This window comes from Lissotriton vulgaris, chromosome 6 (genome assembly GCF_964263255.1).
Source record: "Lissotriton vulgaris chromosome 6, aLisVul1.2, whole genome shotgun sequence".
Lineage (NCBI taxonomy): Eukaryota > Metazoa > Chordata > Amphibia > Caudata > Salamandridae > Lissotriton > Lissotriton vulgaris.
Window position 1 is genome coordinate 303,619,981 of NC_141694.1, and position 24,874 is coordinate 303,644,854.

The window sequence follows — 24,874 nt, forward strand, 5'->3', positions numbered from 1 at the left end:
AGGTATTACCTCTTATTGTAGGCAGTGGATTCCAAATTTTTCTCTTTTAGCGAAACCATTGGTAGCTTTGACTGGGAAAAATGTTCCGAGTCCGGTGCCATGGTCTGATGAATGTCAAAAGAGTTTTACTGAATTACGAAAAGCATTGTGTTCAGCTCCTGTATTGGGTACACCTGATTACAGCAAGCCATTCACGCTCTACGTTCACGAAAGAGAAGGTTGTGCGTTGAGTGTTCTGACACAGAAATTTGGTGATAAACAACGCCCTTGTGCGTATTTTTCATCAACATTAGATCCGGTAGCTAGAGCATTGCCTAGTTGTTTGAGAGCTACAGCGGCAGCTGCAGCTTCCATTCGACAATCTGCCGGTTTGGTGATGAACAATATGCTAGTGGTCATGGTTCCTCATGCAGTGGATACACTCATGAACCGAACAAAGACTCAACACCTGACTAGTGCGAGATTATCTGGTTACGAGCTGACATTACTAGCGAGTCATATTCAGATCAAAAGATGCAATGTATTGAATCCAGCAACATTGTTGCCGACTGATCAAGAGTCGAGTGATTCTGAGCCACATGACTGCTATTTCAAAACGGAGGAAGAGACAAAAGGACGTATCGATTTGAAGAATACTCCGCTATCAGATCCGGATGGTACGCTGTATGTGGACGGGTCATGTTTTAAATTGGAGAATGGTGATGTGACTGCTGCCTACGCAGTAACGACTTTGAAGACGATTGTGGAGACTGCAAGAGTAAGTCAGAATTCTGCCCAAGCTGCAGAATTAATAGCTCTAACGAGAGCGTGTGTTTTAGCTGAGGGAAAGAGAGTGAATGTGTTTACAGATAGTCAGTACGCATTTGGCGTGGCCCATAGTTTTGGCCGGTTGTGGAGAGAAAGAGGTTTCATTACGTCCCATGGGACTAAGATCCAACATGGTCAGCTAGTTAACGACTTGTTGGAATCTCTAACCTTACCGACTGAAGTTGCGATTGTGAAGTGCAGTGCTCATAAAGCAATCACGGATGATGTTGGTCGTGGGAATGCCTTTGCTGATGAAACTGCTAAACAGACAGCTAGAGACATGATGAGTAGAATGTATGTTGCTACGTCTGCAAGATGGATTGCTGAGTCTGGAATGTGTGAGGACACTATGGAAAGTGTGAAAGAGATTCAGAAAGAAGCGACTGAGGAAGAGAAACGTGTATGGAGAGAAAGTACGGGCAAGTTGGACTCGAATGGATGTTGGATTGATTTGACAGAACAGCAGCGTTGGATGTTGCCCGATGCGTATGTGCTTGCAGTAGTGACGATGGCGCATGGAGTAGCGCATATAAGTTCTAAAGGGATATGTAAGATGTTGGCTCCGGTCTGGAAAAATGAGGGAATCAGTAAGTGTGCAGAGAGAGTGGTGAAAAATTGTATGGTGTGCTTGATGCATAATCCTGGCAAGGGAACTCCAACTCCAGCTGGTCATTTCGCTCCTCCTTCCTGCCCCTTTGAAGTGATTCAGTTAGACTTCATTCACATGGAACGCTGCAACAATTTAAAGTACGTCCTGGTGGTAGTTTGTGCTTTTTCCAGGTGGATAGAAGCATACCCACTAAAGGACAACACTGCTCTATCTACTGCCAAAATTCTTCTCAAGGAATTTTTCCCTAGGTATGGAATGCCACGGATTGTATGGTCAGATAACGGAAGTGAGTTTATAGGGAAAGTTATGCAGAGTGTGTGTGCCGGCCTAGGATTGAAACAGAAATTCCATAGGGCAAACCATCCCCAGTCTGCTGGTTTAGTCGAGGGTTACAATGGCACCCTCAAGCTTAAGATAGCCAAAATACAAGCATCCACAGGTTTAGCTTGGCCAGACGCACTTCCTTTGGCCTTGTTATCAACGAGAGCAACAGTGCATTCTAGAATAGGGCTTTCTCCATACGAGATTGTGTTTGGCCGCCCGGCAAATATCTGGGGTGTGCCGAGGCCTAAACAATTTTGCTCCATTGAATATCCTATGTTGATAGACTACCTTTACGACTTGACTGCTAAATTGAGTCTTATTCATCAACAGGTCTTCGATGCTTTGCCAAAACCTCCGGAGAGTCCAGGGCATCAACTGAAACCCGGCGACCACGTGGTGGTCAGAAACTTCGCGAGGACAAAGAATCTTCAGCCTCGCTACATCGGCCCCTTCCAGGTCCTGCTGGCAACGAGGACAGCCGTACGTGTCGCTGGCCGAAAACACTGGATTCACGCTACTCACGTAAAGCGTGTTCCGTTGCCGCTCCCTTACGACGACTGGGTGAAGAAGGGAATTGGTGCCTCCGAATCTGAAATCACCCCGAAATTTATCCCTTTCAGCGATGCCGATTTGATTACTGACACTTCAAAACCTGACTCTCCTCCTGAAAAAACTCCTTTGAACACTGAACATTTGTCTCCAGCATCAGAAGAAACTTTGTTATCTGCGAACTTAAACTCTGCAACAGCTGCTAGTGATACACTATTTTCCGATCAGACAGTACCAGCGAAGCAGAAATACAACCTTAGAAGCCATAAAAAGGACAAATAAAGCAGGCAACTGCATATTGTGATTTTTGATATATTGAACTTTTGCCTTCAGCCAGGAAGTTTGCTATTGTTTTATTGTTTTTTAAAAATTGCCTTGCCGTCTGGGTAGCCGTAGGGTCGTGGCTGTGTGCCTAGTTTGAATTTGCAGGGATCTGACACAAGGTCGATCTTTCTGTTGGTTCTGGGAACTCCCAGGGCTGATAGAGGCATTTTCATCTACGTACACATCATCAGTGGTCGCGAGCGGATTGTAGAAGATGGAGCTTCCTGCGCTGCAACGAGAAAATGTGATTTACGTTCGCAGAAACAGACTTAATAGAATTCTTCACAGCAAATGTTTTCTGATGCAATGTGCCATTACATTCTTGATTATTTTAGCAACATTGGTGGGTGGAATCGTCTTTAGCATAAATTTGATTTTTGTGCCAGTTACTACAGTACCTCCCCTTGATCCTGCTATTTCTACTGTTTCTTCTATACACTCATTTCACTCTTTTCCTGAACATGAGCAAGCCAGACGCTCAGAGTTCATCAACAACACTTTTGTACAGCTCTTGCACCAACACCAACTGGTAGTTAACACTACAGACTGCTGGGTGTGTGGCTTGATACCCCACACTATGGATAAAGGTATTCCCTATCTGGTTTTGCCTTACAGCTATAATGGATCATTTCAGGCCTTCCAAACCATCTTTGCTTATGCCCTTGAAACCTATCCTCCACGTCCACCGCGTTCCACTAAATATGACTCTGCTAACAAAGCCTTAGTCCAGGGAATTATTGACATGGTCAAGGACGTCAATAATACTCCATCTTACCCTAGAGACGAATTGCGAGTATATTTAAGTTGGAATACTTCAGAGTATCGCCTTAGTTTAGGAGAAAGCAAGCGTAAAAGCTCAACTCCAATCTGGGTCGTACCTCACCGAGGTCAGGTCTGTTTGCAAGGTAATGGGAGAAATCCGAGAGCTCAGCTAGGGAGGAGTGAGTGCGTAGAGACTTATGTGTTTCCGGCTAACTCTTCCCCTGCCTTTCTTACTGCTAGGGGTACCTATTTCATTTGTCGAGACAGAGCTTATACATGGTTGCCTGCCGACTTCTCAGGATCATGTTATATTGCTCGACTATTGCCTCCAACATACACTGCTTCACCTGATTACCACAGAACAAGAGTAGCAAGAGGTGTCTTCAGCAAGGAAGATACCGCTGGTCAGGAAGCTGGAGACTTCTTCAAAGGCTTCCTTCCGTTCTGGGGACCTATGGCCAATAGTAGAAACATACGTCAGCTAACACGGGTAGTTGAATCTACTATTACCGAAACTGCTGGTGCCCTTAGCAATCTGACAGCTGAGCTTCAGGCGGATAGGCTCATGACGTTGCAGAACCGTATGGTTCTAGACGTTATACTTGCAGATCGAGGTGGGGTATGCAGAATGATCCAATCGAGCTGCTGTGTCTTTATTCCTAATAATGCTCCAACAGTCTATGAGGCGATCTCTAAGTTGCACAAGATTTCAGACTCCATACATGTAGACAAAGGAAACTGGTCCTTCATGGAGTGGTTTTGGACTCTGATATCAGCGTGGGGATGGAAGGTTCTAATGGTCATTGGTATCATCCTAGTATTCCTATTCTCATGTTGTCTGATTATCCAGTGTGGTCCTGCTCTGTGTAGTCTTTGTGCTGCAACTTGTCTCAGAAAACCACCTGCGTTTGGAGAAAAGACACGAGAAAGGATGATGATACAACAGCATGTCACTGACCTGATGAGCATAGAATTAGATTCTGACATAGACTGAGTAATTGCCTATGTAAGGGCAAAAGGAGGGTCTGAGGTTCCGTGAGGTTCCGTGACGGTTCCGTGACGACTTGAACCCGTGTTTTCAAGTTCGTCGGAAATACATAATATTGGTATCAGTGAACCGCAAATGATCCATTTAGTATATCCTAGTGTTTTCGCTACGCTACGAGCAAGAGCACTCCTTCCATTGACATATTTCTGATATACCCACGGCATCCATCTTAGATCATGGCCGCCATTTTGTGTTTCCTTGCCCTCACATATGCAATAGCCTCTGATCACTTCATTCACTCCACTTTGATTAAGGACACGTAGCCTTAGCCGGAGATTCACCCTCTTATGACACGTGCACCTTAAACCAGATCACGCTGTAGCTGCATGACTCGACAAAGGCTGCCTCCTCTGCCCGAGGCCAGTCCTGCCAAACTGGTCTTCGTGTCCATTGTACCTGATCATGATTAGGCGGCCGAAGCCGGTAGCCTTGCCCATTTACAACCCACAAACATCCCTTATCCCGCTTTTCTATCTTCCACACCTGGCTCTGTTTCTTTCTTTCTGAATCTTTATTAGGGGGAGGTAACGAACTTTACGATGAGGCGGTCCGGGTCCTGAAAGCAATATTGACAGGGAATTGTGACGAACTAGTGGGAACCCTTTTTTTTTTTTGCAATGTTTGGCCTCAGATATTATCGACGGTTCCTGTGTAACGCCAAATATTTATTGTTTTAGACACAAAGGTTTTGGGAATGTATTACATGTAAAGAATTCGCCCCCAGCTTAAAATATCATATATAAGGAGCAACCCACTTTGTACAAATCGAACAGGCTCCTAGTCTCTGCCCGTGTGTAGATTCTGTGACTTCTGTGTCCCTGCAGTAATAAACCTTTGGTCTTTGACGCCACCATCGAGAAGCCCGTGTTTCTGTTCATTTGTGCACCAAGGCAGGTGGAACTCCGGGGTCTTTGGGTGTTGTACCCTGACACCTCTGGACGGAACCAAAAAGTCCAGAACTCCACGTGGCCGATGTACATAAAGGGCGTGGCTTAAACCATTGAGGCAAAAATCTATGCTTAGCATAGTGTGCTGCTCGGCTTGTATTTTGCTATTTCTGTCATTGCACCCAGATACATGATACAACAAGTAACATCAAACCTACAACAAGTCAGGTCTATTGGCTTTGTCAGTGGTTGTTAGTTGCATAAGATAAATAAGCAGCAACTATGGCTTGTCATATATAATATTGAAAAAGCTTCCACTTAAAGCCCTGGTGACACCAGGACGATGTTTCTGCTTCTACGTTTCAAAAAGAGAAGGGAAATCCCTTGAGAAAAGGACTCTCTTTAACCCATTGGCCGCTGCAGTCTGCCAATGGTCGTTGTGTGCACTACCGTGTTAGTGCGGCTCACGTCTGTTGGCCGACATTGCCCCACCCGTTTTTCGAACGTTCAGCACCGGAGGGGAACGTTCGACGCAGCCAACGGGTTAAAGGATTTCCCTTACCCTACAACGCTCACCTGGCACGACCTCATGTCGTAAATTCTACACTAGTGAGAAGAAAGCAGTGTTGGCGTGTGCACATCGAAGGGGCCTGCTGTCACTGCAGTCCTGGAAATAAACATGGACCGTCTGTGCCATGGAACAAAACAGAGCCCGATAGGGACCCGTTTCGAGGCCCCCTTTAAAAAACTGCCAGTGCTCTGCACCGGTGGGACCCGGCCCACTTAAATCCCTGGGAGGGACTAAACATAGCAGGAAGGTGCTTTTAAACAAGCATTTGTAGTGCAATAGGTCTTGCATTTGCGAGAATTTGAGCTATTGGCATTGTAAATGACAATGCCTTTTATTTATGGGTTTTAAAAACCTGCAAAAACAGCTCAAACTCTCGCTAATGCGAGACCTATTGTATTGCAAATGCTTGTTATTTTTTAACTTTACCCTGCAAGATGAGCATCTGCCATCCTGGAGAGGTAAATTAAAGTAAAACAAAAAGATGGCATCGGTGGTGTGAAATATGTGCTTCAAAGTCACAATGATAGAACCAGGCTGTAAAAACATCTGAAAAGTATTTAAATATTGAGTTATTCAAAATATGCATGATTAAGGATGGATTTTTTTTAGATAGCATTGAGTGAAAGAAATGTTTTTGTTTTTTTAAGAATAACATTTTAGATTTCAAGCTGGACAATGGTGACTCTAAACAAAGTTGCCAATGTCCTACAAGTACCAAAACAATGGAGGTTCTGCAATGCCCCGCCTTCAACACCTTTCCCGCGTGCTTTGTCACTTTGCACTAGAAGGCACATGATTGTCACTTATGATTTGCATTCCAGTTTTGTTAATGAGAAACAGCGAAAACGGCCCAGGTGACATCCGAGACAATAGCGGAGCCTCGCGCTGATGATGAAATCAATGTCTCGGAGATAAGATCGCAACCGGCACTGGCAGTACTTGTCTGACAGGAAACATGGCTTCGGTAATGCGCGGTGTTGTCTGTAATGAGAGCGATTGCCATCTTCCCGGGGAGGAAGGGAGAGGGAGCTCGAGGCACCTGCAGGTCTGCATGAATGGAATCACTTATCGATCGAGCTGTCATGCCTGTCGGGCACTTAGTAACTACAGCAGCACTACATAAAATCAATCTCTTCATCTATTTGCGGAGAAGCCTCCAGGAAATAGGTTGCGGTGCGGGCTGTTTTTAACAAGGCCACCTAACGCCAAAATCCGTCGTTAATACGACAATAAAGCAGAGGTTTTTTTTTAAAGCGAATATTTTATAGTTTGTAGAGTTGAAAAGTATGTTTTACAACTAAGGATGATTGCCCGGTCCATGAAAACTTTAGTCGTAGCTCCAATCATTACAAACAAATAAGGGGTAATGAAATGCAGGGTATTTTTGGGATTTAAATGGATCCCAAACAAGCAGCTAGACGAGAAACTAAAATTTACCAGCAAATACCTGTCAACGCTCTGCTCAGAAGTCTGCCCCTCTAATATGTAAAAGCAGAACTCTGTCCATTCTTTGCAGCTTCATGCATAAGTTGGCTAATAAAAAAAACACTATGCCTCTTCCAACAGAGTGGTTTATTTATCTATTTGTAGAGGGCAACGGCTGGCATCTTCTCTACTTTGTTCATAAGAAAACAGGTCTTTGATTTTAATACAGAACTAAGACGCCTTACTCGTGCTGTTTTGCAGAATATAGGGTTATTGCCTTGCCAAAGATATGCTTCTTCTACTGTACCTGTACTTTAAAGTCCCTCTTGGGAAAAACCCTAACTTTAGGTGGCTTTTGTCTTTGTGGAAGCACATATGTATATGAAATTGCAGTATTGTAGACTTAGGTGGGCATAGCACACCTACCATCCACAGTCTGTTTCAGGCTTCCCCATGCCTATGCAGTGTTGTCGGGAGATGATATGTTGTCACAAATTTAGAAATCGGGTTATATTTTTTTACAATTAAGAATTCCATACTCGTTTACTGACACAGTGTAAATTAAAGATGAATGAGTTTGAAAGTCTGAAATACTCTTTCCCTCTTACGCCAAGCTATATTATTTCATTCATCAAGAAGAAACAACAAGTACCTAAACATATTTGTTTATATTTTTCTATGAGCACTACTAACCACCTGATTGTGGTCTCAGAACACTGCGAATCTTGTATTTTCTTATTTATGGTCATATTCATAACCCTAGCCCTATTACTAATACTATAAATATCTGGCAGAGAGCTTAAATATAAAAAAGTCGGTCCTTCCACTGAAATTTTCTTAACATCTACAATTTGATGAGGAGAGTGTTGACCAGGCCACAAGTACATGAAATTACAATTGCCCCAGCTCTTTGTCGCCATGATAATCAACAGTTGATGACCAGTACACATGATCAGGTAGGGGTGAGTGTTTTAATGAACCTGGAATGTTAGGGGTGTTGGATCCTGGCCATCGCAGGTCTTCCTAGAATGACCACATAAGAGGATTCTAAAGCTGTCAGTTGAGGTGGGAGCTCTGGAGAAGGAAGCTACTCTCATGGTTGGTGTTGTTTTAAAATAAAGATCCTTAACTATTTTGAACGTATAATGGAGTATTGTGGAGATTGATTTTAATACTGGTGGCAACATCCTTAGAGGAGACAGACATTTTGTAGCACCAACCTCTCCTGCACTAATTGAGCAAGGTATAATTTGGGGTAAAATTGCCTCTATTAATTTTTGTGAAGAGGATGAAAGCAGACTACCACAGCATTTGAGTGGAACTCTACAAGACATTTGTGTAAGCTACCTGGCACGTTTTGGAGATTGTGGGATCAAGCGAGTAATGTTGGGAGAAATAGTTGACATACTGGCGGTTTATAGGGCTCGTCTGCGTGTCTGGTGCAGTTGTCTCATGGTCCCACTCAAGGTGGTGGTCGTGGTACTCTCTGCTGATGTTGAAACTGTTCATGTGCAAGCATGCACATTCATTGACGTGTACCACGTTCTCCAAACAAGCCCACATTTTACTGTAGAAAACTAAACGGAACAATGTTGGAGCGGCCATTTTTGAGGATTGTGCAATTCCTGGTGTATTTTTATGGAGACCGTGATGTCCCACTAAAGATCTCTACCAACTAATTTTCTGTGTTGTCAGCATTGTTTTGAAGTGTAGACGTCATCATGTGGCAAGTGATTTCCACAGTTACACACACTACCTTTGTGGGTAGGATACGACTGTGATTGGCCACCTTGTTTAGCAAATCGTCGTAAAATTGTGGTCGCCAGTTTTTGGAGGAGGTAATCGGCTGTAGTTGGCACACCTTGCTTTGACAATCGTTCTCTGCATTGTTGCTATCACTATTTGCGGGAGAAGGAATTCACAGTGATTGGCACACCTTATAGTATTCCACCATCATAAGGTGTTTGACTGTATGGTGGGAAGGGAAGTTATTGTGCAAGTACCATTAAACCACCAGGGCGTCCATTACCTTTTAGGACATTATCTTTTGCATGGTACTTTGACACATTTTGCAGAATCCTTTTTTGTGTTGCCTTGAAATTATCATTACTCTACTAGAGGGTTGATGTGGTGATACACCTGAGTGTGGGTGTATCCTGCCATTCAGGATAATGTTATTATTTTTTTTGCATGGTACTTTGACATATTTTGTGTCATCCTATTGTGTTTAGGAGTTAAACTGTTGTACAGTCACCACGGCATTTTTCTATTGAATAAAGGCGGAATGATAATACAGTGAAAAAGGTGGAAGAACCTGTTTGATTCATATCTAGTTTCTATCGGAAGAGAAAAGTTCTCAGTGACCATGAAACAAGCAGTTTTGCTCCACAATTTGGGAGTGAAGGTATGTAATAGTTGTGATAGTCTGGAGACCATTACCATAGGTAATGCTGAATGTGATGCTGATGATGTATTTGATATGACATTTTTAATGTTTGAAAAATATTATGAAGCAAGGATTAATGTGGTGTTGGAGCATCATAGATTTCTTTCCAGGACACAGGAGAAGGAAGAAAGTCCTGGGAATAATATAGCTTGTTTACGTACCCTGGCACACACTTACAAATTTGAGCTCTTGTAGGGCCTCTTATCAAAGATCAGTTGGTAAAATGTACAGACAACGCGAGTGTCCAAGAAAAATTGTTGGCTAAAAATCCAGATCTAAGGGAAGCTATTGCAATTGTAGAGGAGGTGAAAAGTACCAACACATGGGTACATGAGATGCTATCTACTTCACTGGCTGATGTGAAAGACCCTGATGTGTGAGATAGTTGGTGAGGTGGGTATGAAAATCAAACAGGATGATGAAAAACCTGAAAGTGGTGTAAAACAGAATAGCAACTGTAAAGATGGTAGGTTTTCTAAAGGAAATGTAATCACTGTGGGAATCTTGGCCATTCTACGAACAATACAGAATGTTATGCCAGGAATTCGATGTGCAGGAAATGCGGACGGAAGGGCCTTTATGCTCGGTTGTGCATAGGTGTTATAGGTCAGTCTCACGCTATGGATTCAGCTGTGTAAGATGTGATCAAGATGGTTTTGGCAATAAAACCAGATCCGAGTGAGGTAGATGTAGGACCTTTACTAATGTCAAACTGTCATATCCGGTTGGATGATAAGGAGAAGATGCTATTGGCGGATTTAGGGTCACTCTATACAATGGTGGGTGACACGGATTGGGAAAAGGAATTTGGTGATGGAGAAATACCCCTATTTTCACTGGACATAAACCCAGTAAATTATGGACAGTCCAAGATTGATGTGTTAGGTTATGCTGTGATGAGAATCGCTTTTGAGGGCAAAGAAACTGTGGGGAAAGTGTAAATTTGCGAAACGTGGAGATAATCTGTTGGGGTTGTGCCACAAGCGTGACATAGAAATACCATTGAATCCAAATGCTGTGTATCCAGTCATGTCCATATCATTGGAGCAGGGCAATGATGATATTGGCCTAATGTTTCCTGGTGCGTCCATCAATGGAAATTTGGGTCTTCTTAGGAACTTTGAAAAAAAGATTATTCTTAAGAAGAATGCAGTCCATGTGTACTTAAAGTGAGGAATGTTCATAGTCCGAGGCTTTAAACTTTAAACGTGGAGATTGACAGGTTGTTTAGAGAGGGGATTAGCTGAGGAGAGAGAGTCCTCTGAATGGCCTGCCTCGATTGTGTTAGCATGCAAAGATATGGGAAAACAAATTCCGATGTGGGTCAATGGTCAGCAGCTTCCAAACATTTCTGAGGTTTTGACCATGCTGGGTGATGCAGGAATGTTCAATAGTAGATCTTTCATCTGCTTAGCATCAGGTGAAGTTGCACTATGAGTCCAGGCACATAACTTCTTTTGTCACGTCCTTGGGAGCATACCACTTTGTGAGAATGCTCTTCAGGCTGGTATCTGCAGCGGCATGTTTCCAGAGGGTCATGATGAAGGTGTTTGAGGGCGTTGGTAATATTCTTTTCTTTCAAGATTATATTTTGATCCATGGAAGCGATTGTGAATAGCATGATGAGTTTTTAATGAAGGTGTTAAGAAGACTAGCAGAAGCTGCTCTAGCATTAAAAAATAGAGAAGGGCAAGTTCAGAGTTACTGTGGTTTCCTATTGGGTTATATGATTTCCGTTGAAGGAATCCAACCAAAGGCAGAATTGGTTGCTGCCAATAGTAAGACACCAGTTAGACAAAGACCAAGTGAGGTATTTTTTTGATCGAGCTGAATTTTATTCTAAGTTCATACCCAATTTCTCCATTTTGTCTCAGCCCATCAGAACACTGTTGAGGAAGAATGTGCAGTTCGAAGGGTTAGATGATTGTGGTGGTGCTTTTGAAGCTATCCAAAAATGTATTAGTGGGATGCTTACATTGGGACATTTTGATGCTATGAGGAGAACAATTTTGAACACGGATGCGAGTCTCAAAGGCCTGGGTGCAGTGCTCTCTCAGAAAGATGGTGGTTAGGAGAAGGTGGTAGAATTTTGTCACGTGCACTGAAGGGTGCAGAGGAGAGATATTCGATGATAGTGAGAGAGACTTTGGCATGTGCATGGGCCAACAAGCATTTCAAGTTTTATCTGCGGGGAATGCCATTTATTGTTTGGTCAGACCACTGGTTCATGTGTTTTCTGCCACGAAGAATGATGAACTAACTCCCCACATTAAAAGGTGGGTAGAATTAGGCGATTTCAATTTTCAGGTGGAATACATTTCGTGATCTAAAAATGTGGTTGCAGACTGCTTATCTTGTTTTCCAGCTAAGAGAGATTTGTGTGGATAATTGTCAGATGTAGGGGTGGATCAGACTTTTCCTATCAGCTGGATCAGTTAAAGTGTTCTGCAAGAGAGTGAGAGTAAGTCTGCGAGGGAGAAAGATATTGTTGCGTGGGAACTCAAGAAGTTCGTAGTCAAGGATTGGTCGAATTACAAAGCTCTCTCGGCGGAGTTGAGGAGGTATTGGAATGTGAGGCATGAACTCAATTGGACTGGGTGTGAGTTGAAATGGGCAAACAGGAATATTTCACTGTTGGAAATGGCACTTTCTTGGGTGTTTTCCCTCAACTTTTTGGCTTTTCTCCTTTCCAGTTTTCTGCTGATCTAGATACTGGCCATAGGACTTTGAGCGCGTTTGACACTGTCATTCAGCGCCAACACATTTTGCTCGTCATATACATACTGGTGATTGGTGTATACATGATTGGCTGATTCGAGTTAGCTGTAAGTCTTTTGTCAAGGGCTAAGACATATATCCAGGGAATATATCTCAAATGCTCCTCCATATGCCTGCAGCACTGGTTGTGCCATTCATGGCAGTAGCTCATCGATAGTGTCACAGGTTTGCCCTGGTGGGGCCTGTGTGCACAGGTTACTGTTACTCTGCTTGGCCTTTAAAAAGCTATGTGCCAACGTTCTGCATGTCTCTTGCTATATCAGAGTTCTCCCTGTTGACAGTGTGCGGTGTTGGGAAGAAGTAGGGGATGTGTGCATGTGTGTTACATGTAGGTCTCCCGGTTTTATGGTATTTTTGTTTTTAACATTTCTGTCTGTATTCATCCATATTTATTTTTTGGCCATCTTATTGGTGTTTATCCATATTTATTGTTTGTTTTGAGAATAAACAGAGATTTAAAATGGTACATTTCCACATTAATTTAACTTTTGAATGTGCACTCACACATTGTTGCCTGTCATGTTTTAGCAAATTAAGCAGCTACATATAACAAAACACTACAATCATGGGTATATATTAGCGCTATATTACAAATATATGTTATGTATGTAAGGAAATCTCATAGTACAATATACATGTTTTTTAACTGTTCATGCTGTCTATCTGCTCAGCTGTCTATCTGTCAGCATGGAGATTCTCCCAAAAGAAGCACCATTTTCTGTATTTTCAGCTTTTCAAAATAAATACAGACAGGAAATACATTGTTTTCTGGCTGTATTTATCTGGATAAATCTGTAAAAACTGAAAACTGGAAGCCTTGGTTACATGCAAGGGTCTTGAATGGCACTGATGGTGTGTTCGGTATGGGAGTTCCTGCTTCTCGCATTGGATTAGCATGGTGAAATGTCGGGAAAGACTATTTAGCAGTTTCCTATGGGCAGAATAGTAGCAGTATAGTGTTTGATATAGATGAGCAGGTAATGGCAAATCCTCTACAGTAGCGCAAGTGGATCTGACATTACGTAGGTAGAAATGTTCCTTTGTGAAAGTGGGCATTTCGATGCTCTTGGCTCTGTATGCCTGTCGGCCTGTCTCCAATTTGCCTCTGGGTGATGGAGGGACAGCTGCATCTGTGCATTCCTGATAGAAGGCTATAAACTAGGGGCTCAATGGAAACTGCTGACCTTTAACTCTGAGGGTCCTCTCTGGGACAGTTACATGGGGGTGGAATTGGCACCTGCATTCCAAGGGGCAGGGTCTTGGCCCCAGTAAAGATAGTGATGAAACCACCTGGGGTAGGATAACAGACAGGGCACAATTTAGAGAGGGCCTGTGCATTTCAAAGGGGGCCTTTTGAACTGATAGTATCTTCAAAGGCTGTGGTGGGTATAACCACTGTGGCTCTGGCCTCTGAAAGTAGAGATGTTTTGGATTTGGAACCATTCTACACTGGATTGATGGTGGGACATCAAAACAAGGAATCATTAGGGCAGGAGCAACTGCAACTGGATTATCCACAGACTTGTGGTACCCTAGAGCTTGTTGTGCTCCAGGACTTGGGCTATCACACAGGGGATTTTGCCTAGATGTTGCTGACCAGCAACTACAGACCAACTGTAATGGCACAGGTCCCTAAGTACTCTCCAAGGTCCGGATGGCTCACCTCCTGTCTATGAGATCCCAGGGACACAAAGGATCTACACAGAGTGCGGATGAAATGGGTAGCAGTGATCGTCAGTTGGGACAAGGACCATCCTGACATACACTCTCTTCATACTGTGCAGAGGAGTGTGCTCGTAACAATCAGCAACCACCTGAGGTGCCGTCATGTGAGGAGTTCGGGGAGTGCGGGGAAACTTGTAGAGTCCGAGGGACCCATACTTACAACCAAGGGATCTGTGCTAGATTGCACTCCGGAGCGTGTTGTCTCTGACTGGTAATGGGGGATCTGAGCTGAGACCGTCATCGACCTCCAGATCAGGAGGATGACAGTGCCTGACATTGTGGCCTCGGTTAGAGGTTGCTGTCTCCCTCACCCTTCACCCATGCCACAAGGTACTTTGTTGTGGAGAACATCGTGACATGGCCCGAGAGGTTTCGTCCTGTCTTGTGGGTACCTACAGCTGGCTGTCTGGCCCTACGTAAGCATGCACCTCCACCTGAGAGAAAACATTTCTCTAGACTTGGAGGTACGCCAGATTCCTGGGTCACAACCTTTTCTAAATGTAAATGTAAATGTAATTTGTACTTGTAAAGCGCACTAATAGCCCAACTGGGGTGTCCTGGTGCTGTAACGCATACCGCTGTGGAACCCTTCCTGGCTTTTCCCTGTGAAATGTCCAGTCCTCGGAACCCCCAAGGTGAAGCCAGGCATCCTAGCGCTGTTGGGGCCATTGTGGAGATTAAGCAATCTATTGCCCAGAGTTGCAGAGTGGGACCTATGATTAGAACAGGCACAGAGGCGAGAATGATCAGGTCCAAGGAAATTGAGCCCAAGACCCGCTGAGGCGGGAAATTAACCCTAGTCCCGGGCCAGACGTCTGCATCAGGGTCTGCCACTCTAACCATTGAGCCACACTTCTCCACAGCCACACTTTGTCAATGGGGTATGCCGATCCCGTACCTGGAGAGCTAATCCAGATGAACAAATCTAAGTAACTGTTTCTTTCCATTTCAGGTGGTTCCGATAGTCTAGTCCGTGTAGTGCCAGCAGGGGCAACGTGTTTTGTTGGCTGGTGTAGTTGAGGGACTGAGGGGCTGGGTCACAAGGTGCAGTCAAAGGAACCGAGCAGGGGCGGGGTTACGAGGTAAGGGGCGGGGTTATGAGGAACATGGCGGCCGCTAGCTGAACGGCCGTGGTCACCTTCCCCTACCTATGGAGCAGCTAAGTTTCCCTACGTAGAAATGTACTATATATGAAGACCCATATAATCACATCCAGTATTTTGCAGTATCTCCCTGTATCGTAATTAATTTGTTTGAATTACATTGGACTTTACCGTAGCTACGGTTAGTTGGTCGAGTATGCCCCCGAATGTTTGTTTTCACCGGTCAAGCAAGGGTGAAAGGTTGGTAATCGGCGAAGACCGGTGCAGCTGGGGAACCGACCGCGAACTGCCTGAGAGCGGTAGTGACAATGCATCCGGGAATCGACACTGGCTGTGGGAGGAGGCGGCCAGATTGAGGAGGAGGCGAGATGCTGCACTGCTGGTGTTCCGGGTCAGCGGTGGCGGGGCCAGCAGGAGAGTCTGCGGAGCTGAAGCTGTGAGGAGAGCCGAATTAAAAACCGCAAGTAGGGTGACACGGGGGCAAAGTAGCGCGGGCGATGTGATAAACGATGTAGAGGCAGAGGCAGAAAGAAAACCGGTGAGAGAAGGCGGCGAGGGTGATATGTGGGCCAGCGCTCTCCAAGTATTGTACCACCACCAACTCAGCAGTAATAACGACACAAGTGATTTGGTAAGGTGCATGGATGTAGAGGGAGGCTGTGACAAGGGCAAAAACGCCAAAGAGAGCATAAGAAGGGCCAGTAGCACTGAGGAAAGTCACTCTCCCGAGAGAAAGAACAGATATACACTAAGAGCCAGGACAGTGTTTAATACATCCAAGGGAAACCCTGTTTATCCACCACGCATTTCACCCCCTATTCTGGCAGTGAAGGAGCGGGCAAGAAGGGGGAAAACTAAACTGAACACTTCTGAAGAGTATTTAAGCCCCAAAACCATCAAAAGTAGGGGGAAAAGAAAGGGGCAAAAGGGGCAGAAGTAAACATAAAAGTTACCCCCTCACTTAAATCTTATTATAAGGTAATGTCCAGTACCACTACCACAACCTCTGCCTCCAACACTCAGCCTGTACAGAATAGTAAGGGCACTCAACCCTCTCAGCTCTCTCAGTCCATTTCAGTTATTTCAGAGATAAATCCAGAGATAAATACCCCAAAGGGTCCGATACAGGGAGGTATCAATGGGAACAGCATCGACAATTGTTCTGCCCCAGTAGACGTAGAGGTAATAGTACACGCTGATGTCGGCCTAAGCAATCGATATTTGGCTTTAGAGGAGGAAGGCCAAAAGGACATGCAAATATCGGCCGGAAGCACAGATATGTTGAGCATAGCACAAAATGTATCTAAATGTCGGCTTGACCCCTCTGATAGTTCAGGGATGGGTGCTGTGCTACACACAAATAAACCAGATGCAAATGCAGGTTCGCTGGCCGATATTCTATTGGCCATGAAGGAAGAAATCACTAGTAGGTTTAAAGTATCTGAAACTAATCAAGCCGAGATGGCCAACAGATTTACAGTCTCTGAGGCTAACCAAGCAGCAATAAAGGCTTCATGTGAAAAACTGACTAAGAGGGTGGACGAAGTTACTCTCAGGACGGAGGCAATGGAGTTGGAACTTCCTAAGATAAAGGAGTCGGTGAGAACTACTGAGGCAGAGGTTACAAAGCTGTCTGCACAGAATAAAGAACTTAAGGAAGACATTGAACGCTTGGAAAATTATTCACATCGGAATAATTTGAGAATCCTGAATGTGCCAGAATCTCTGGAGGGGGCAGATATCAACGGGTTTGTCATTGCTCTGCTGAAGGGGACAGTTTTGAAAGATATGCCAGAGGTGGACCTGTTGCATGACATACAAAGAGTACACCGTGACCCCTTCAAGAGAAATCTTACAAAGCAGAAACCCAGAAAGATTCTGTTTAATTTTTTGACATACTTCATAAAAGAACAGATTCTCTCCACTGCACTGAAAGTAGGCTCCATTCACTTCAACAGCTCCAACCCCTTTACTTTTTATATAAGATCTGACATTTCACATATCCCTGCAGCAAGGCAGTGGGAGTTGGGGAAAAGATTGGAGGAGTTAAATAGCTTAGGAGCTAAGGCACAGCTGAAGTTTCCGGCACAGCTCAGAGTAATGTGGAACAACCATATGCACTTGATTAAGTCTGGGGAGGAAGCCGATGCCCTTATAGCCAAGATTAGAGACAGAAAATAGGGGCAAGGAGCGAAATAGATTTAGACAGATTAACTGGGTCTTTAACTTAAATAATGTGTAACTAGTAGGAATTTTTATAAATTATAACTGTGATCATACATTTGCTCCATGGAGGGGAAAGATGGCTAAATAGGCTTTTGCCTATTAGCAGGGAAGGTTCCTTATGGGCAGAGATGGCACGGGGTTTGGGGAGGGGGGTTAGGTAGTTGGAAGGGCACGTGGTGGGGGAGCAGTGGGAAAAAAGGAAAAAAATTCAACCTCATCTAAACCTTCTATGTAATTGTGTTAAGTCTAGCCTCAAAAAAGGGTCGATACTCACGGGTAGGAAAAGAGGAGGATGGCTGCTGTGACCTCAAGGAGTAGTGGGGCAATATTCATCTTGTGGAACGTCAATGGCTTAAGATGCCCTCGGAGGCAGAGGCTTATATTTAAACATTTAGAATTGTCAACTGCACAAATATGTTTGTTACAGGAGACACATTTGAGCTATGAAGAAAGCATCGCAATTTTTTCAAAAGTTACTTGGGTAAAGAGCTTTGGTGCATCAAAACAAACAGCCCAAAATAGAGGGGTTGCCATACTAATTAAAAAAGGGACGCCATACAATATAAAAAAAGCACAGTCAGATTCTTCCGGTAGATGGTTGATCGCTACATTAGCATTTGAAAATCGTGATATGGTCTGTGCCTCTTTTTACGGTCCGAACTCGGACGACCCTGATTATATCTATAAACTGCAATCGATATTGATGCTGGAGCCACCACCATACGTGATAGGGGGAGATTTTAATGTTTTGATTGACCCCCTTAAGGATAGGTCTAATGTAAGTCATTATAAAGGTGCAGTGAAGGTACGTAGGGCGTTAGTTAACATGATTCATGATATGGACCTAGTAGATCTATGGAGGGAAATAAAAGAAAACGAGAAGGGTTTTACCTTTTATAGCAAAAGGTACCGTCATTCCTCCAGGATTGACTATATTCTTTTAGATAGAGGTTCATTAGCCAACATAGAGGAGATTTCAGTTCTCCCGAGTCAACTGTCCGATCATGCACCTCTACATATTGTATATCAGATCAAGGAGGCTCAGCGACGGTCACTAAGGTGGACCCTTAACAGGACCAAGCTGCAGGACCCTGATGTGATCGCCGCTGTACAGGCCTCGACCTTGGAGTTTTTCATGTTGAACTCCGTCTCAACAACACCAGATGTAGTTTGGGACGCCTATAAAGCCTGGCTCAGAGGGAAACTCCATGGAGTCATCTGTTATAAGAACAAGATTGAAGCCGGGGTATTAAAGGGTATCGAAGAGAGGATAAGTGGCTTCGACAGAGAAAGAGATGGAGATAGTAACTAGAAGCTAAATGTAGAGGACAGTGGGAGACTGGTAAGATGCAGAATTATGAATATGGAGAAATAGCCGGTGCATTATTAGCATGGAAAGCCAGAGCCGACCGAGCTAGGAACGACATAAAAGAACTTAAAATAAACGCCGGCGGGGAAATCTCAAATAAGACCGAAGATATACTGACCTGTCTTCTCTCTATGTTCTCAGACCTGTACAGGGAAGATCTGACTCCCCGACCATGTGTGATTCAGTCATTTCTCAGTAATAAACAACTTCCAGTTCTCTCGGAAGAAAGTAAAAACAACTTAGACGCTCCCTTTACATCAGAGGAGATCATAGCTCAGATAAATAAATCTAAGAATAAAAAAGCCGCAGGATCAGACGCGCTCCCGAGTGAAATATATAAACATCTCAGAGAGGAGCTCCTCGAACCCTTGGAAGATACCTTTAATTCAATCTATGGTTTGGACGGAAAGGTCCCTAACACCTGGAAAGAGGCAATAATAGTTCTGATATTGAAACCAGGTAAGGATCCAAAAAAGGCAGACTCTTACCGCCCAATCTCCCTGCTGAACGCCGATTATAAGATCTTTATGGGCATTTTAGCAGGGAGATTGGCCAAACTGATATCTGGGTTAATACATCCAGATCAGAAAGGGTTTGTCGCAGGTAGACATATACAGGAACAAGTACAGCTTCTTATAGGTAACATCGACCTGGCTATTCAGAGGACAGAACCCTTGGCCGTTATCGCTGTCGATGCGGCTAAGGCGTTTGACAGAGTTTGCTGGGCATATTTATGGGAGGTTCTGAAGGTTATGGGTTTTGGTCCTATTTTTATTCAGACCCTGCAGAACTGTTATCAGGGTGCCTCTGCCCGAATATTTTTGAATGGGTTCCTCACTGCGAGTTTCAATATTCAGAGAGGAACGAGGCAGGGGTGTCCGATTTCACCTCTTTTGTTTAATTTATATGTGGAACCATTGGCCCAGATGATCAGATTGGATGAGTCAATCTATCCATTCAGATCAGAACATTATGGCTCAAAAATAGCTCTGTATGCTGACGATCTGGTGCTGTATACAAGTGACCCGGATACAGCTATCAATAAGGGTGGAAGAGCGTATGCGCGAGTTTGGAGTAATTTCTGGGTTTCTTGTTAATAGAACCAAGACGGAGGTGATGTGTTGGAGTTTGGAGTGGTCAGGGACAGAAAGTGAAGAGATGAGATACTTTGGGATTTATGTAGTGAAGGAAATTGAAAAGATCCCTGAGCTAAATCTAAAGAGGGTGGTAAAGGAAATCGATAGCTTATTCAGTAGATGGAGAAATCTACCATTGACTATATATGGGAAAACCAACTTAGTAAAGATGGTCATCCTTCCTAAACTGTCATACCTCTTCTCTTCAATTCCTCTGACATTTTCGAGTAAAAGTCTGAGTAAAGTACAGAGTAAGATCAACAGTTTCATTTGGGGCAACAAAGGGGTTCGACTGGCGTGGAAAAATCTTAGACGCAGATTAAAAAAAGGAGGGTTAGGGCTCCCAGACGTAAGGCTATATGCAGCAGCGTTCCAGTTTAAAAGCATACGGATGCTGTTAGTTAAGCCAGGGGAATCAGCTTGGGGGAGGCTGTTAGGCGAAATGGTGCGGGTAGAAGGGGGAGGCGATGGTGAAGCATTTCTGTATAAATTTGGATCACCTAGGTCCTTCAAGAGGGTCCGTCTGAAGGTTCTAAGGGCAGCTCTGGAGATTTGGTGTAGGCTCAGGCGTAGCTGGGGCATTGGATACTACTCTGATTACGCCCCTGTATGGGATGCCCCAGGAACCCCGGGTTGCTTGCAGGACGGTTTGGCACTGCCGATAAAGAGGGCTGGTAGCAAAATTTGGTCTGAACTGTTGGACACTGGGGGGATATATCCCTGGGATTACCTAAGGGCCAAGATTGGCACTGGGCTCTCGAGATTAAAATACATACAGTTAACATCATGGTATGAGGCAGAAAAGCGGGAGATCAGCGGAAACAGGGAGATTGAAGACTTGCTGCAAGGGACACGTCCACTGAATAAGGAAATATCTATGTGGTACAATAGTCTGCTGGAGGCCGAAGACCATGAGACACCTGCCTCTGTTGCAGTGTGAATGGGATCCCCACTCGGGCCACCAGCAGACCTTTTATATGAATCCTCATTGAAGACCCTGTACAGATGTGTTAAACCTGCCTGCCTAAAAAAAATAATTTCTTTGTTATTAATAGACTCTACTACACCCCGGCAAAAATTGCAAAGTTTGCTCCTTATCCTGTTCCTAAATGCCCCAGATGTACAGTACCTCTTGCCAATGACCTACATATTTTCTATGAGTGCCCAGCACTCACAAGATTCTGGGCTGAGGTAGGTGACAACTTACTGGACATATTTAACACCAACATCGAGATAAATATGCCACTGGTATTCTTTGGAGATGATGGTCGCCTCAGCCAGAACCTCTCGCAGAAAGATAGGGGTCTATTACTGAACTTGATACTGCTGGCAAGAAGGGAAGTGTGTAAGAGGTGGAAGGACGCCCTCCCCCCGCAAAGGGAGGATTGGCTTAAAGCTGCATTCTCTATGGCACGACTGGAGTATGATGGAGTGGAAGATAAGATCTCGAATATCTGGCACCCCCTGGTGAGCTGGGGTAAGGACTTAAGATTACTGTAACACCATTGGTCTTATGATTACACCAGGGTCCCTTACAAAACAATGGGACTGGTCGGACGACCCAAGCGAGTGCAGTAAGCCGTAGGGGCGACAAGTAACGAAGGCGGCTTCATAAGAACCGCAGAGGCTTGTAAGGTGAGATGAGGACCAAAAAAAAAAAAAAAAAAAAAAAAACAAGGTGTAGTCAAAGACCTGTGACTGCTTGACGATTCTGCTAATAAGAAAGTTCAACAATTTCATATAACTGTAAAGAGTATATAGAATATGTATCTCATTTTGATTTAAATGTATGTGTAATACAAAGATCAGTGTTATATAAAACAGTGTGGAGACTTTTTGTGGCGTACGTAGTGTGCTGTGAGGTTGGTGTTGTGATAATACTTTACACTTGGTCCCTGAGTATAACCCTGACTGCTCAGTGCCAAGCTACCCAAGGGTGAGCACAGGTTTTTGGACACACAAATCATACTTATCCTATCTAGGTGCTGGATTCTGAATGGTTTTGATGCATCCCAGCAAAGCCAGACACTACTGAGTCTAACATCAACCTATGGCGATTAGAGAAAAGATAGTCAATCTTGCACATGAGGGCCATCTGGGACGGAACCTCACCAAGGCCAGAGTGAGGTATTGATATTGATGGCCTGGTTTGGATAGCCAGGTAGAAGTGGTTGTCAATCTTGAGCAAATTTGAGAAATTATGCCTCACTTCAGTGGAAAAACTACACTAACGTTTCTATTTAAGTACTCCAGCCACCTCTACATCCTCTATCAACTCTCATGACACTTCGTAGATTGGCACAAAGAAACATCTGCTTTTCCCTTTTACAGTCTGTTCCCAGCTTTTTCCAGCTTTTTCCAAAGTCCTAAAATTCTTTAGGACTCTGATATTGCCGAAAGATTGTTTTTGAGTTTGTCTGAAGTTAGTTTTCCAGTCTCAAATAGAAGCCTGACTCCCTACAAGGGGCTAATTCCCAAAGGCATTTGTTGGAGGAAGTCGAACTTAAATAACAAGTTGCCTTTCTTTTTGATGGCAGAAACCACATTTCTGATTCAGAAAATATGAATCTACACTTATAAAAAGGCATAGCCACAAGTACCACGTAGAATAAGCAAATAGAGGGCATCCCAGGGTGAAAATGACCTGTAAAGTTTAGGAAACCAATAGGTTGTAAATATTCACAATCCATTTTTACCCAGGATACAGTCGAAAAGTACTCCTGACAAGAATAGGAATAACTATTTTTCCAGTGTGGGAATGGGAAGGCAGCACTCCAATAATTGTTGGGGTTGAGAGACATGGGTTTCTCCAGGGGAAATATTTTAATAATGAAAAGAATAACTTCTTAATAGAAAAGTTATATATAAAGTACAATTGCGCTAATGCAAGCCATTTTTGCATCCAGAATTGTGCACTATGTACATATGTATTAGAGAAATTACTTACAAACATGTTAGGGCCGATTCACAAAGGTAATCTGAGCCAAAAGTCTAACTTTACGACTTCTGGTATTCACAGTAGTCATTTACGGCTTCTGGTATTCACAGAAGTCATTTACAACTCCCATCTTTACATGCACACTCGGGCCGGAATATCTGCACTCGTGGCAGAATTTCCAACCCGGGCCAGAATCACTGAACCCGGGACGGAATATCCTTTTCCCAGGCCGGCATCTCCACACCCAGGCCGGATGGTCATTGTCTTCAATGCTTCACCTGTATAAGTGTTTACCATCCCAAAGCTTGGGCCAGATGAAGTCTAATCACCTACACCGGCAGTCAATTGACACCACCTTCAAGTCCTGCACTAAAAACAAACTTCAGAAAATGCTACACCAGAGGAGGAAGTAAAATGATACTGATGAGGAGACCACCATGATTTTGGAGTTTATTATGAGCACCATAAACAGTTCCATGGTTTCCCCCTTCACAGCACCAGCGGCACACAGAAGGCAGCCCTATGGCAGCATTTAGCCACTTCAGTCCAGCATTGCGGGAGGATGTCGGCACTGTCAATGACATAAAGGAGAAGTGGCAGGATGAGAAGAGGTGGGTGAAGGAGAAGAACGCCATGATTAAGGTGACCAGAGTTCTCCAAAGTGGACAATCCATGCCCCACCTCCATCTCACCCCACTAGAGGAGGATGTCTTCCACACCATACACCCCCACATGCTCCATGAGTTGCCTGTGAGTCATGTCCACAATGTGATACCACCAGGTAAATCTGATGACAAGACCATGAAATTGAAATGTCTGTCTGGTTTGTACCTCAATTGTGAGTATGGAGTTGTCCCAAGTATGTATAAAAAGCATAGTGAGTCAGAGCCTTGTGTGTCTCCTTTTGTATGTTGGAGCACAAATCCCATTCCCTCTATTAAAAACATGAGCCCAGCATTGCTGGTGTATATACCTAACCCTTGCAAATAGCAATTGACAAAGTGCCCCTTCCACTTAGCTAACTGAGGCCGGGGCAGGTAAGAGCGGTGGGTGTAGACTTGTGGGGGAAAATCAACAGACAATGGAATAGGGAAAATAAAATAAAAAGAATAATCAAAACCACTTACCTGGCACTTGCCGCATCGCTGAGCACAAGTAAAAGGATTTATTCCTAATTATATTTTCACTATTCTGTCGTCTGTCTAATTCCCCCCTGTCCCGCCATTACCCCCCCCCCCCCTATTTATTTATTTTATTTATTTTATGGAATTTGTAAAGCGCACAGCTACCCCCGAAGGGGTGTCCCGGCGCTAAAATCCAGGGGTTACTGAGTGGAAAAGGGAAGAGAAAAAAAAGTGATGCACGGGAATCTAAAGTCCGGAGAAGAGCCAGGTTTTGAGTTTGGCTCGGAAGATGGTTTCAGAGGGGCAGAACCTCAGCTCAAGTGGAAGGGAGTTCCAAAGTCTGGCAGCAATGACACCGAAACCTCTGCCTCCGGTTCTGGAAAGTCTGAACCGGGGCGAGATCAGGAGGCGGAGGTCATTGGACCTAAAGGATCTGGTGGAGCAGGATATCGAAACCCGATTTTTCAGGTAAGTAGGGCCGAAGTTGTTGACGGCTCGATAGGTAAGGGTGAGAACCTTAAACTGGATGCGGCTAGCCACAGGGAGCCAGTGGAGTTGCCTTCGATATGCAGAGACAGATTGACGGTAAGGGATGTTACCGATCAGTCTGGCTGCAGCATTCTGGACAATCTGCAGTCGACCAATCAGGTACTGCGGAGCCCCTGCATAGAGGCTATTAGCATAGTCCAGGTGGGACGTAATGAGGGCCTGGGTGACTGTGC